The sequence below is a fragment of the Manis javanica genome, chromosome 12 (assembly GCF_040802235.1).
Source record: "Manis javanica isolate MJ-LG chromosome 12, MJ_LKY, whole genome shotgun sequence".
NCBI lineage: Eukaryota > Metazoa > Chordata > Mammalia > Pholidota > Manidae > Manis > Manis javanica.
In genome coordinates this window covers 88,974,725-88,989,941 of record NC_133167.1, presented here as the reverse complement: position 1 = coordinate 88,989,941, position 15,217 = coordinate 88,974,725, and the positions used below count along the sequence as shown (strand labels likewise).

Here is a 15,217-nt window from a genome sequence, read left to right as displayed (position 1 = left end):
AGAATTACAATGTAAAGAGTCCTTATTGCATGTTTGATTATTATACTTACATAAACACATATACATATGCACATGTGTATATATAAAATATTAATTTATTATTTATATTTTAATAATTGATGGTTATATTTAAATTGTATATTTTATATAATTTATATTATATATCTATTTGAGTAGGTGTGGGGAAGTTGGGGTTCCTATGGCCAGGATCCTCACTGAACTTAAACCACCTGATGATGTAACTGGCCTGTTGCTGGGCTACCACTTCCACACCTTTAGGCGATGAGCTATTATTGCACTATATAGGGAGCTTGGCCCAGTGCTCTGTGCGGAGGCAGAGATGCTAGTGCTTGACCTACGCCGGGAGAACAAACCGGGTAATAAACCCTTTCACCCCAAAGAACATTTTGCTGTCAATTTCTTTGGTCACATTGAATTTACGGCAAATTTGCCCGGGGCTGAAACTCATTAGCAAGATATTAGGGAATGAAGGTTGTGCTGAATGATGGAATTGTATATATGTGCGAGTGTGTATGTCAGTGTGTGTGTAAGAGAAAAGGAGAGAGATTGAGAATGGTGTTATTCAGTGAAAAAGGTGTGACAGGTTAGATTTGGTCCAATTCTAATAAAATGTATGATATATTTTATTGGGTACAGCTAAATATATGGTGGCACACATGATGTGAGCAACTGAATTGTCCAGTGCAGTTACAAAACCAGTGTTCTCACTGTTGGTGCTGTATTATTTTGAGGAATTTCTTGGAAGCAAAAGAGATTCTGTTTTTATCCTTTCTGTAGAAGTTTTTTTTCCCCCCAGAAGAAAAGTTAGAGAATGTCCATAAATCAAATAGAAAGGCAGTGAGAAGTAGAATGAGGGGTTCTGACATTCCTCTGGAATTTCCCTACACTTTTACTTTATAAATACAGTGAAAGATCAGTTCTATTTCTTTGAATCATTATTCTTAACAGAAGGAAAAAATAGCTCACTGCTATTTCAAAGAGCTGATTAATTTTGCATAATCTAGACAGATAAGAAAGTCAGGTTCAGTGCTGAGGAGCATAAAAAGAGGTTAGTGCAAAGTATCCTTGCTGTACAGTTTAGTGTTGATGGCAATCTCTAAACTGCCTTTGAAGTGGCACTGAAAAGCCTTATAATATAGATAATAAAGCAATGAAATTTAGAACCTGTATTGGCTGAAGCTGGATAATTAGTTTAGGATTTCTTAAATTACATATTTGAGAGCAGAAAGAAAATGAGGACCTGATTGCCAGCAACACAAGCTAATAATTTAACCTATACAAACTGATGAGTATTCACTGGATTCCAAAGAAATACTAACCACTATTGTGCAGAGATTGACTGGGTTTGGATTAGCAGAGAAAGAGGTTGTAAAGCAGAGAAATTTATCCAACACAAGAAACTCAAACTTTAGAAGACAGAAGAATAACAGAAAGTTAGAAAAAAGCACCCAATATCTTATTCTCATTTACCATTGTTAACCTTTTGAATGCATTTAACCATCTTTCCCCTTATCCTATTCTTTTAATAATCTGATATTTATGTTTGAAGGAGATTTGACAGATGGAAAAGAAAAACAAAACAACAAAAAACTATACCCAGGTGTGTCAGATCTTCCTTTTCTGTTGTTTTCCTTTGTTTTGGTGCTCCTTTAATTTTCCTAGTAACTCAACGTAATAGCATTGACAATTTCAAGTTCAAATTGTTGGTGAAAAATGATGAATTTTTTTCTGATACCTGACTCCCTGGCCCCAGCATCTGATCATCACTTTACCTCTCTCTTTATTAACCCCACCTTTGTAGTCTTTAGGTGCATCACAGGTATTGACATCCTATGGGAGAAAAGTCTTTCTTGTTTGTTTTCTGCTTTGCACTGCTACTTTTAAAAGGTACAGAAATCATTCTGGAACCCCAAACAAGCTACCCCAGATCTATTTTTAAATATAAAAAAAATCAAATGCAATGGGTTGTATATTTTACATAATGAACTTGATAACTAGTTTTATTTTAAAGCTCTAGGTGAACTGTGCTGGGTCTCTCTTACCTCATCTGGTTGGCACAGACATCACAATGGGGACACTGGACGTAGGTGATCCTTTACTTGGCCTGCAGCATTGGATATGGGGCCCGTTGTGTGAAACAAGACTTGATATATCTGAGGTGAAACAGGGAATCATGTACAATGATGGAAAAGATGTGCAAACTAGATTATGAGCTGGAAGAGAAAAAAATTAAATGACTTTTTGAGAAAAGACTGCATCATTAGAGTATATAAAACCTCCCCAAGTGATTTAGATTCTAAATACATCTATATTACATTTTCTTTTTGAAATCCTTTTTTGGAAGTGTTCTCAGAGCATGGAGCACATTTTTCTTTTAATTATGTCAGCATAATCATAGCACACCTTTACCTTCTGAGTGAGGGAGTTAATTTTCATAAATAGTCAAAACCAATTTCACCAAGGGTAAACAAAGGGATAGGTTATCAGGCTAGCTGATATTATTTCTTAAGCAAACATAATTGGTGACTATTTAGTATTGAATTGGATTTTCTTTAGTAGTACAAATACTGCCTACAATGGCAATTCTAAACCTTGTTTGAATTATAATTAGATTGAAGAATATTTGTTATATGCATCATAGACCTACTGTACGCTTCTTGAAAATCTTTTTTGATAAGAGGGAAGATTCTAGAATGAAGAGAAGACAGTGTTGCCAGGTTCACCTTTCTTGTACACTGTTTCAGTGAATCACCTTGAGTAGTTTACAAGACACTAGGGCAGTTCAGCAACATAAGGTTTATAGAATGGCTATGAAAATTCATATATCATTTATTTCTCCAAGCTTTTATCATATTTGAAATGAGGTTCTTCCCAATAAGAATTATTTCATTTTAAACCTTTAAGTCAGGTACAAATTAAAATGATGAATGATTAAGAAATTAAATTTCTTTTTTTTGTCAAAAGGAAGGCCTCTCATTTGCAGAAAAATTAGTTACTGCTTTGAGCTAATTTTTCTCTTATGGGTGAAAAAGGAAGAGATTGTCTTGATAGACAAAAATTACTGATTTTAATACAAATTTATAGGAGTGAATCAAGTTATTTTTTCTTAAATGATGCCTCTCTATGTAGGTTTGGTTGGGTGCTAATACAGCATCATTAGTTATAAATTTGGTTCTATAACATTGTCTTTTGAGTGGGAGGATTTTTATTTGACAGATTAAGCTAGTTGGGTGTGTGAATGTGTGTGCGTTAAGGAGGTAAAGAGAGTGAGAAAGAGAAGGATTATGGAGAAATATCAGAAAAAATTTAACCTCTTATTTTGGAGGTTACACAAAATTCAATTGACCTTTTTAAAACATCTAATTGTCATGCACCCAGGTACTTCCGGGCTAGAATTGGCAGTCAAATATCACAAGAAAGGTTATTCTTGTTATTTCAAGACCTGTTTGAAACAAGAAGTATTGAGTGTCCTTGGAGAAATTCCAATTAAGCTCATCATGGTCTTTTCTTTAATTAATTAATTACTATATGTTTGTCAAGTGTTTTGAAGATGGTAAGTGAAATGTATGTGCTAATTAGTATTATTTATGAAAAGCAAATAAGATATTAATGGTTTTTATTTTCTCACAGGTATATAACTTTTGCTAGCTAACTTTAATGAACCCAAAGAATAGTTGCATTTTTATAGTTTTTTAAAGTGCACAATATAAAGGAAAAATTTAAATTCAGAGATACAGCTAATAAGACTAGATATTTTTTTCACCCTCTAGCCAATGTTCTCTAGTTTTATTAGTGATAAGTTGTCTCTGTAGAATAAAATAAAAGTGGTGTGTAAATGTCTAGTGGTGTTTTACAGTGTTCTTTACATTGTTTAAATAAACTTTAGAATTTCTGCATTAACTTAAAAGGAGGATTTAAGGAAGTTAAGAATAGAGGATTGTTTTCCCATGATACTCTTCACTTAAAATTCTTAATAGAGTAGCAGTTTAACTATATCTTCCATTTTACACTATCAGTGTATTTGAGATCAATTTATTTGAGATCAATTAAATTCTGACCTCATTGTTACAGTGCTCATGAATATATACCTACAAGAAAATAGTTGTTGGGAATTGAAACATACACACATATAACAGTGTAGAAAATGAAGGGCGACTTGGACAGCTAACACCTTGGCTTCTCCCTGGTCCGTGTCTCGCATTCATCACTACATGTTTCAGCACCAAGAGACACAGGAATCCAACACCAGAAGAACAGCTCAGTAGCAATTTTTGAGACTTTGAAACATGTAATCTTTGTTATTGAACCCTAGTGTGTAGCTGGAAATCATGTTTTTAAATATAAAATTGCAGAAGGTTTTGCAACCTTTAAATCTCTTCTTGTCATTTTATGTTTCTTGTGTTAAATTTTGCTGTGTTAATGTCATCTTCACCTGGTAATATTTACAGCACCTAAATCAATGTTGAGGACACACAGAATATTGAAGGATCAACTCTCCTTATTCCAAATACACTTTAATATTTTGACTGTCAGACCAGAGTTCGAGAAATAACGGCAGTAGAATGATAATGAGAAGTTTAACAGTTTTATGATGGTTGAAGCTGACTTTATGAAAGTTGATAAATTTCATCTTGTAGGTTTCAATTTCTCATTCCCTACTGAGAGATGGGGAGAATACATTGATACTGCATTTCAAATTGGTTAGATCAGAAGGAACAGCAGCTAAAATCCATTACAACCCAATTACATCCATCAGCTGAAGCAGTGTGCATTCACTCGTGAACATCAGCATTTAATCCATAAAGAGGAACTAATGAGAAATTTGAAAATGGAATCCACGCATCAGTAAGTTTGGAGAGATTTTTCTGGGATTAATGATCTGCCAGAGCATCTTCAACATGCTGGAAAGCCATTCTCTCTGGGTTTGTTTACTGACCAAGAAAAAAAATAAGGGGGTTTCCTTCTGTCTACTCATCAAATATTTGGAAATCTTTACTCGTCTTAGTCCTTGAAAATCGAGTGCCATGTGCTTTGGAAGTAAGGTACGTGTTGGTGGACACTGCTGTCTTTGAAAGGGAAAAATTAAGTTACTAGGTGGGGAGTTCCCATCTAGATATTAGTAGCAAGTATCCTAAACAAATTCTTCTACCTCTATAGATAGAAAGCAGGGTCATTGTTACTTGAGTCCTACAAATATGCTTAGCATTGCATATAATAGTAACAATTCATTGCTGTAGAAATTTAAAAATAGATCTTTTTTTGTTTTATTTTTGGTGATTGCGTTGCTAGAAATATTCTACTTATTGAATTGCAATTAGTTGAAAGAGGAATAATGCAGAATATAGACACTGTGGCTTAAATTTGTTCACAATTGTATAACTCTTTAATTTTTTTATTAAAGTATCATTGATATACAATCTTATGAAGGTTTCACATGAACAACATTGTGGTCTCAATATTCACCCATATTTTCAAGTCCTCACTCCCCCTACTGCAGTCACTGTCCATTAGTGTAGTGAGATGCTATAGATAATTCTAATTTTTGATTGTACTAAACATGTAGTTTATTTAACACTGGATGAAGCTTGAGAATTTGGGGGGATTTCTTCTAAGTTGGGGAAAATAGTTTCTGTCAGCATACAATTCAGGAATGTTACCATATCTGAGGTCTGGGTAATGCAATAGTTCAGATGAAAGAAATGTGTATGTAGAGCATGGAGGGTCTGACCCCTAATGCTAGCTGGCAGAGGACTGAGTTTACATTTTCAAATCACATAGGACAGTATGATGTGTTCCTCTGTTTCTGGAATTCCTGGAGTGTGTTTATCCAAGTAGCTGTGCATATAGCACTTCATGGTATCAGTGGCTTCAATGGCAGATAAATGGTATGAATTACAGAGTACTTATTATTTCTAACTATGCAAAATATTAAAGAGAAGTTTAACTCCTCCCCATCTTTAGGAAGATAAATTGTGAAGGCATATGAGAGATTGCACTTTGTATTTTTGGCAAAGGGAATCCTGGCGGGGGGAATCTTCAGTGGAGGGATAATATACATGTTCCAGAAGGGTGACTTCACCCACAGTGAAGACTGGATTGGGGTGAGGTAGTGGGCAGAGGGTGTAGAGATCACAATGGGCCTATATTTTAAGTAAGAGAGTATTGGCATTAGGAACAGTACTGGGAGAAGGAATATTTTGAAGGATGTATCAGAAGTAGAACCGACAGAACTTGGTGACTGAAAAGCCAGGAGTATGTCTATGGCAACCAGGTTGGATTTTGGTGGTGCCAATTTTGGGGGAGAGGCACAGAGAGAGGAGGAAATTAGTTGCCCTTAATGTAATTCCTCTGAATCTTTTTGAGAATCTTTTGAGAATACATCCCCTGAGAAGAGGTGCCTGGAGTTAGCACTTGTGTAGTTACACTTCCAATGGTCTGGCTACAACTTTGGATCACCTGACCAGAATTTATACTCTGGTCCCTTTTTTCTTACAACTGAAAAAAGAAATCAAGTGAGAGACTTTCAAATAAGAAATTAAATAGTTTCTCTAAGAATATCAAAACATGTCCTCAGGCACTTTTAATAAAACTTGAGATTTTTAAAAAAAGTATTTCTGTGCGTGTGTGTTCAAAAGACCAACACTGACTAAGAAAGGGGTTGGAGATTCAAGGCCATTTCAAAGCTGGATGAAATCATCCTGAGGTTGGGAGAAATTCCTGATAGGTAATTTCCTCTCCTCCAGAGTTTTCTGTGGTTTCAAAAATAGTGTATGGAAATACATATATTTTTAACTTTTTAATTACATTTATTTCTGACTCTATTGACTCAAGAAGGACTAAGATGCTGAAAGCCATTTTGTAATAGTGAAGGGGCAGAGAGAGGAATATAATTTTAAAAATTATAATGGGTAAAGATGGAGAAAACAGACACAAATCTGAACTGTACAGACAGATCAATTAGCTGTGCTTTTTAATGTGGCTACAGTTCTCAGTGAAATGAAAGTCTGTCAGGATTTACAACATATAAGAGGGGTAGAAGAATTTTTAGATGTCATTTCAGACTCTAGTGTAACACATGCCTGAAGATTCATGAAATTTGCAACTAAATAAAACTAAGATTACTAAAATATAGTTTATTAGTCCTTACTTTGTCCTTCTAGTGTTACGTTACTGCTGTGTGTATTTTCTACCTTCTTATACTTCTTGCTCATTCCCAAGTTTTCTCTTCTTCTTCCTCCATTTAAATTTATTTAGCAAGAAAAACAAGATAGGAATAGACGTTTCATTTAGCCGCAAATAGTGATATATCTTCATTAGCAGTTCGGAATCTTCTCAAGTTATTTCTCCCTCTTATTCCCACATCCCTACAGCAGTTCAATTTAAACTTACTGATGCAGCAGTGATAAAATACATGGGTAGTAAGTTGTCAAAAGACAGGTTAAGGTCTATTCTGCCAAACCCAGAGGGCTTAGATTTTCGTTTCATTTTTCTAACTTTTAAGTGTTGAAATAATTTTAGATTTACAGGAAGTTGGAAAGATAGTATAGAGATGTCCTGATTATCTTTCACCAAGTTTCCCTTATTGGTTTCCTCTTGTGTAGACAGTACAGTGTCAAAACCATGAATGTGTGTGTGCAGTTTTATGCCATTTTATCACATGTACAGACTCTTATAACCACCATCACTTTCAAGATAGTGACTTATTCCATCATCATAAATATCTAATAGTGTCATTATTTTACCAGTTTGAGTGAAGTATACAAGACTTACCATTCTTTAAATCCATTTACCCTTTCTTAAGTATAATTGTCTTAAATATTTACTCTATGTAATTGACATCCACATCAGGTAATATTATGTTCTTTGCTTTGATTACCAACATAATTGAGAACTGCAAGAAGAAAAGTCTATTGGATTTGCCCTTATTTCTGCCCTTTCCATTGTTCCTTCTTGATGTTCTAAGAATCCCTTTTTCATCATTTCCTGTTTGAAGAATTTCCTTCTGTTCTCCTTTTTGGTAGGTCTACTGACAACAAATTAACTTAATGTTCCTTCATTTGAGAATGTCTTGACTCCATTTATGAAGGATATTTTCACTGGGTACAGGATTCTGGATTGATAGCTCTTTTAACACTTGAAAATATTATGGCACTTTCTTCTGTCCTCTAGGATTATGAGAAATCCACTGTTATTCAAATTGTTTTTCCACTGTAGGTAAGGTATAATTTCTGTCCTTGTAGTTTCAATATTTTTGTTTGTCTTTAGTTTTCTGAACTTCTGAAGTGTCAGTGTTGATTTCTTTGGATTTATCATATTTGAGATTTGTTAAAATTCTTGAATATATAGTTTTATATCATTTCTCACATATGGGAAAATTTCAGGTATTATTTCTTTGAGTACTTATTGAGTACTCTTCTTCTGGAACTCCGTGGTATAAACAGTAGATCTTTTGTTCTAGCCTTACAGGTTCCTGAGGTTCTTTTCACTTTTTTTTCAGCCTGCTCTCTCTATGTTGTTCAGAGAGGTAATTTTTACTGATTTTTATGTTTATAAAAAGGTACATTTTACAGTCTAAGTTTACTGATTCTCCCCTCTATTCTCTCCATTCTGATGTTGAGTCATTACACTGACTTTTAAAATGTTCATTGTATTTTTCAGTTCTAAATTTCCATTTGATTCTTCTTTATATCATTTATTTGCTAGCATTTTCTGTTTATTCATGCATCTCAAGCATGTTTGTAGTTAATTGCTTGTTGAAGCATTTTTTATGGTAGGTACTTTCAAATCCTTATTTATTAGATAATTATAAAATTGTATCATCTTGGCGTTGGCATCTGTTGTCTTTCCTCACTTGAGATTATCCTGGTTCTTGGAAGGATAAGTGATTTTTGGTTATATCCTGGACATTTCGGGTATTATAAATTTGTGGCTATTGTTTGAATCTTTTGTTTTAGCAGATCTCTTCTGACACCGCATTGGTAGGGTAAGTGCCACATTATTAGTGCCACGTGGAGGTGGAAGTCCAGATTCCCTACTAAACTTCCTTGACTTGCAGGAGACAGAGGAATGCCTTGCTCCTGCAGGGCAGAAGTGGGATTTAAGGTTCCCCACTAGCCTAACACAACCCTGGCTAGGATGAGGAAGCATGCCTTATTGCTCCTGATGTAGCTCCACTGACACTGTACGTTGGGGAAAGGCCATATTTTTTCTGGTTAATATTGTAAGTTTCAGCTCCCTACTTGGCCTTTTCAGTGATGCAACCACAGGGAAGGGTTGGAGGGTGCATTGTTACTGCTGGGTGGGATGGAAGTCCATGATTCCCACAGAGCCACACTGTCCCAGGGCAGGTATGAATGCCATGGCTTCATACTCAGCTGTCTCTGACATGACCTCAGTTGGGGCATAGAGCACCTCATTACAGCCTGGAGAGGATGGAAGTCTAGGTTTGCTGCTTGACCTTTGCTGGTTGGGGATGGGACGGGGCTGCTTTTCTTCTGTGGCATATCTGAAGTAGAGTGGCTATTGTCTAAGTTTTCTATCTTGCTAGGTTTCCTTTTTCCAGTATTCTGGGTAGAGAAAGCTGGATTTTTATGGGGCTTTTATTGTTTGCTTTTGTCTGTATTTCCAGGTTGCTGGTTCCTCCAGCACACAGCCTGGAATACATGAGGCAAAAAATAATAATAATAATAATCAGGAAACTCACATTGCCATTCCCTGGGTTTTAAGATCCCAATTGGTAAGTTTCCTCTCTACCTTTCAAAGTCATATGGTTGTTTATATATAATGTCCAGGTTTTTTAGTTCTATGTAGAGGAAAGAAGTGGAAGAAGTACATTTGCTCCATCTTGATCTGGAACTGCAAAGTGACTTAGGGTTTCTTAAATGGAAATCATTCTAATGGAAAAGTACCAAGGCAGAATAGGCTAATATAAGAAATAAAATTATCTTACTTGCCTAAATGTAGTAACATTATACCTATGATTACTGAATCTTTAAGACTCACCTTTTCAGCTTTATTAGCATTATGAGGAACACTGATCTATAATTCTGCTTCAAAAACAAAGTGAAGACCTAAACCTGTGTGTTAGAATAAGAGTTCCATTATTCCTTTTTTAAAGAAATTTTAATTAAGGTATTATTGATATACACTCTTATGAAGGTTTCACATGAAAAAACAATGTGGTTACTACATTTACCCATATTATCGTGTCCCCCATACCCCAATGCAGTCACTGTCCATCAGTGTAATAAGATGCCACAGATTCACTATTTGCCTTCTCTGTGCTACACTGTTTTCCCCATGATCCCCCACACCATGTGTACTAAACAGAGTTCCATTATTCTTATTTAAGATTAGGAAACTATTTTTATTGAGATATAATTGACATGTAACATTTTATTATTTTCAAATGTACAACATAATGATTTGACATTTATGTATATTGCAAAATGATCACCACAATAAGCCTAGTTAACATCCATCACCATACATAGTTACAAATTTTTTTCTCTTTTAAAAATTATTATAACATATAAATATGACTACTATTTTATTGGGAAATCAAACATATTAAAGATAAATGTAAAATAAATTTAGTATAAGACAGAATAGTTGAACAAACATGGAAAATATACAAACAAAAGTAATGTGGATTCATCTGGCATAAATCCAAATTACAGCATTAAGCCATTGCTGAAAAATCATTTTTTAAATGTATTTTTTTAATTGAAGAGCAGGTCTGTAATTATTTATATATGAACTTTTATTCTTAACATACTCAGATATAAAGTCATATATAGTCTAAGTTGCTGTAAAAGAGAAGAACAGTGGAAAAATGCCTTTAGTCCAGGTAAGGTGTATGGATGGCTCAGCTCCATGAAGTTTTCAGGAATCTAGGCTCCTTCTTTCTTACTGCATCACCAATTCTGAAGGGTCCCCCTGTTCTGTAAGTTCAGGGTTAGTGTACTGGCACCACAGTCTGGTGTTAGACAAAGTGGAAAAGAGAAAGTGGATGGCAATATGCCTTTCCAGGACAGGATATGGAGCTGCAAATGTCATTTCCATATCATTCTATTTGGTGAGAATTTCTTTCCCTCACAGACTTGCTGACAACTTCCCCAGGGATACTACTCAAAATCTCATTCGGCTAAAGTACACATCTTAATGTCTAGGATTTCTGGGTGATATGCAGTCCTTTCCATATATTCGCTTCTAGTATCTGATGGATTATGAAATAATAGAAAATTTGTCTTCTTCAATTTCCCATACATACTTTGTATGCAACAAGATAGTTGCATTAAAATCTCCCAATGAATAAAGGGAAGAACCAGAGGCACACAGAGGTCACAATTCTACAGAAATGAGAAAACTGCTGACAAGTCCGGTATAGAGTTTGTCTTGGCAGTAGCTTAAATTCCTTGGTCAAACCCTGGTTCTACTTTCTGGGAGGAATCCCTTTGTCCTATAATCTCCATTGCTGCTGACTTTCCCCTCTGAGAAATTCTAACCTATCCATTATTTTCCATGCCTGTGTCTGAAATAGCACTGAAGAATGCATCCTTCCTCAGCATGACACAGCCATCTCAAGTCAATTCCTGTAGATGCTATTTTGGAGATCTTCAGGTTGCTTTATCAGTGCAACATCACAGGCTTTTGAGGGCTTAGCTTGTATTTCCATTGACAAAGTAATTTCCTCAACATTTAAAAGGATTGTGGTTTATTTACCTCCAGAGACTTTCATGCCTAAGTTAAAATAGCAATGATCCTGTCTGGTCGTAAATCTTTATTGGCACATTTATTAACTATATGCTAGGATTAACTCATCTTTTTCTCTTCCTAATTTCATGGTGGTTTTTGTTAGGCAGTCTGAAACAGTAGGCTTAGGTGTGGAGGTTTATCAGTCTGTAATTACCAGAAGTTATAAAATCTCAGTGATACACACCGTAAGCATTTACTTCACTTGTGTGTCTACCACTGGTTGAGGTTCAGCTAATCTAGGCTCTGTTCAGCTAGATAATTCTGAGCCATAGGTTGAGTCTGTCTCTCATTCTCTTTGGGTGAGCATGCCAGCTGGTCTTTTCATGGCAAGTGTGGAAGCAAAAGAGGGCCTTTGCAATAGTGGAAATTTGCTATACCTTTCAAGACCCATGCTCAAATGTGGCCATTTTTAACTTTTGCCCACATTTCTTTGGCTAAAGCTAGCTACACAGACAAACCCAAAAGCCACGGATGGGAGAATATAACCACCTTTAACATGAATGATGTAAATTTGCATGACAAAGGATGTGAATACAGGAAGGGTAAATTAATAAGGCCATAAGATCAATCTACCACAGGAATCATCACCATTTATCTGAACTTTGCCTCTGACAGAGAACCCCCAGTGGGAAACTGTTTGAGGTCTTGTTTGGTTTTCTAGATTTCTAAATTCTGAAATTTCTAGCCTCTGAGTCAATTTATACTGCAGATTATCAGAAAAGAGAGTTTCCTTTAGGTGTGTTATATATTTTTTCCATTGCTGTCTGTACAATTATACTTCACTGATGTTATTTCTCTCTCCCTCTCATATACGTTAAAAGCAGCAGAGAGAAGCTAACACACACCAGCATTTCAATCACTTATTAAGCCAGTGTCACATATTTTGTTTTATTTTGGTACCCCAGCCTACTCTCCACCACTTCTGGTACCAAATACTCCAGATGTTTATCAATGAAGGAAAGAAAAATCTGTCTATTTTGAGAAGGAAAGGATTTAACACAGGGAAGTTAATGCTTACAAAACACAAAGAAGAATGGGAGTCAGAAGCTACCACTGCACTAGAGAGCTCAAGGAAAACTGTCATACCTGTAATCCAGAAGTCAAGAGGCTGAAGCTACTGCCACTTCTGTTGCTTATATAACCACCTCTAGATATGGACAAAGCTGGAGACCCAGACACACATGCATGAGTATGCTGCAAATAAAGATACACATCATTTTGACTTTGTTGGCTCGCAGAAAAAAAAAAACCTAGGAAATTGGCTGTGCCTTTATTACCTATATAAGTATCTATATCAGCATATTAGCTAAAAGCCATCCACATTCAAAATTCTAGATATAGGTGAATCTTTGAAATATACTTTGTTTTCAAGAAGAAGCAGAATGAGGGTGGGAATGAGAGTCACATGAAACTGACTATCTGGTGTATATAGCAAAGGAAGCAATATTATCCCTCAAATCTCAAAAATGACTGTTATTGAAAAAATAAATTTAAAATCAAATGATAAAAGGTGGTTAATTACATGCATAGACGATTAGCCATGAAAGAAGATACCAATGAAGTCTTATAAAATAGCTTTCTATTATATCAGAAATTAAGAATATAATTTTGGGGAATTAAATATACAGAATCATGGAAAAATATGTAAAAATATATTTCTGTGGGTAGTCTCAGTGTACATCTCAGAGTAGAATACTAGAATCTATAAATTTAATGGGAATTATAATTTCATCAAATCTATACAAACTGAAAATGGTAAAATTAAGAGTTGATTTTTTTTGACATTTTGTTCCTTTAGTTCAAATAATCTTATCCAGAATATTGATATAACATTAAAGTGAAGAGTTTATTAACTATAAGAAAGAATATTACTCATTTTTCAAAGATGGATATTAAGCTTGGCCTTACAGGAGCAAGCTCTGATTTGAATTAAGGATTTGACATCTTAACTAGTTTTTCTCAGAATAAAAGTGCAAAAGGATAAGAAGGGTTCATTGCTAATACCATTTAAGAAAACTTCACTTTTACCATCGACAATTTATTCTTCCATTTATTTTTCTATGCAGGTTTTGACATATACATACCTTGCTAATTTTTTCCCCGGATTAAAAAAAGTTTCAATTCACATTTACATCTTGATGATATTTACTTAATTATCTTTTCTTCTTTTATAAGCAATACAGGGATGAATATACACACACACACAGACACACACTTCCTTAAACTGCATAAAATACTGGCCAAATGGTACCCACAATTCAAATTTTATCATTCAGCCAAATAGCCTTTAAGAAAACTAACAATGCATTTTTTGAAAGAAGGAGAATAAAAAAGCTTTCTTTTTATGTAGAGCTAAAAATGAATTACCAAAATTTCCAAGCTGTCTGGAGGTGGTCGTCGAGAGGACGAGACGCAGGTTGGACCAGCTACGGAGATTGACCCGCGAGTTGGTCCGGGGCAGTCAAAGGCTCCTCACCCGTCCTGGGCCTTTGGAATTTAGGTTCCGCCCGTCATGTCCACGGCGGGAGCCGTTTTTAAGGGCGCAGCCGTGAGAGCGCGCCATGTTGTAGAAACCTCTGGACGCCTTCGTGACTGACTGACGCCAGTTAAGGCCTCTGTGTAAACTCCTCAGATTCCGGCGGGTGTGCAGATCTCCTCGTCTCACGGCCGCCTACGGAAGCCTCGTGGGTAAGTCTCCTTGTTCATTACACCTGCCACCCAGCGATACGGAGCGGCCTGCCTCTTGCTCCGTCTCGCTGCCCTCAGGAGCCATGTTTAGAATTCACCTGGGAAATTCCCAAGGTTGTGAAGCAACACAAGCATTGCCAGGCTCATAAGAAATAAAATGTTATCACTGAAGTTTTTATTTGCATTACCCTTATTGCCAGTGAGATTGAGTATCTTTTCACATTTTTGTCACTTTTTTCATTTCTCTTTCTGAAAATTGCCCGTTTATTACAATTTACCATTTGGATTTAGGGATTTTGAACTTTTAAATTAATTTCTTATACCTGTAAATACGCATATATATGACACATGGTATATATGTTTCGTGTCACATTTCCCATTTTTCAATTCATTTTGCTGTGCACAGAATTTAAATATTTCTGTACTCAAAAATGTCAAATATATTCATCTTTATGATTGTATGTTACCTTAAAAAACAATTCTGCACTGTAATTATACATAACTCTTATTTGTTTAAGTATTTGAGTAACATGTATTTTTTACAACACTGTTTAGATATAATTTATGTACCATAAAATACACATTTTATATGTACAGTACAACAAGTTTTGACACATACATGCTTATTTAATCAACTTACAAATAAAATAGAGAGTATTTTTATTAACATAGCTGCTGGTTAGCAGTCATCCTCATCCCCTGCCCCAGGAAAACATTGGACAGATTTCTATAAGGATAGATTAGTTTGACC

The 15,217-nt window shown here is 35.3% G+C and overlaps 1 long non-coding RNA gene across 1 annotated transcript in view; it reads right to left on the bottom strand.

The window, feature by feature from the left end:
* The window catches only part of LOC140845200 (uncharacterized), a 66,679-nt gene extending 52,035 nt beyond the window's left edge, over positions 1 to 14,644 (bottom strand). Inside the window, exons 1-3 of the long non-coding RNA XR_012123971.1 lie at positions 14,146 to 14,644; positions 12,865 to 12,972; positions 2,064 to 2,234 (exon numbers count right to left, since the gene is read on the bottom strand). This is a non-coding gene — a long non-coding RNA (uncharacterized lncRNA). The remainder of the gene's footprint in view (positions 1 to 2,063; positions 2,235 to 12,864; positions 12,973 to 14,145) is intronic.
* Positions 14,645 to 15,217: the final 573 nt, after the last annotated feature.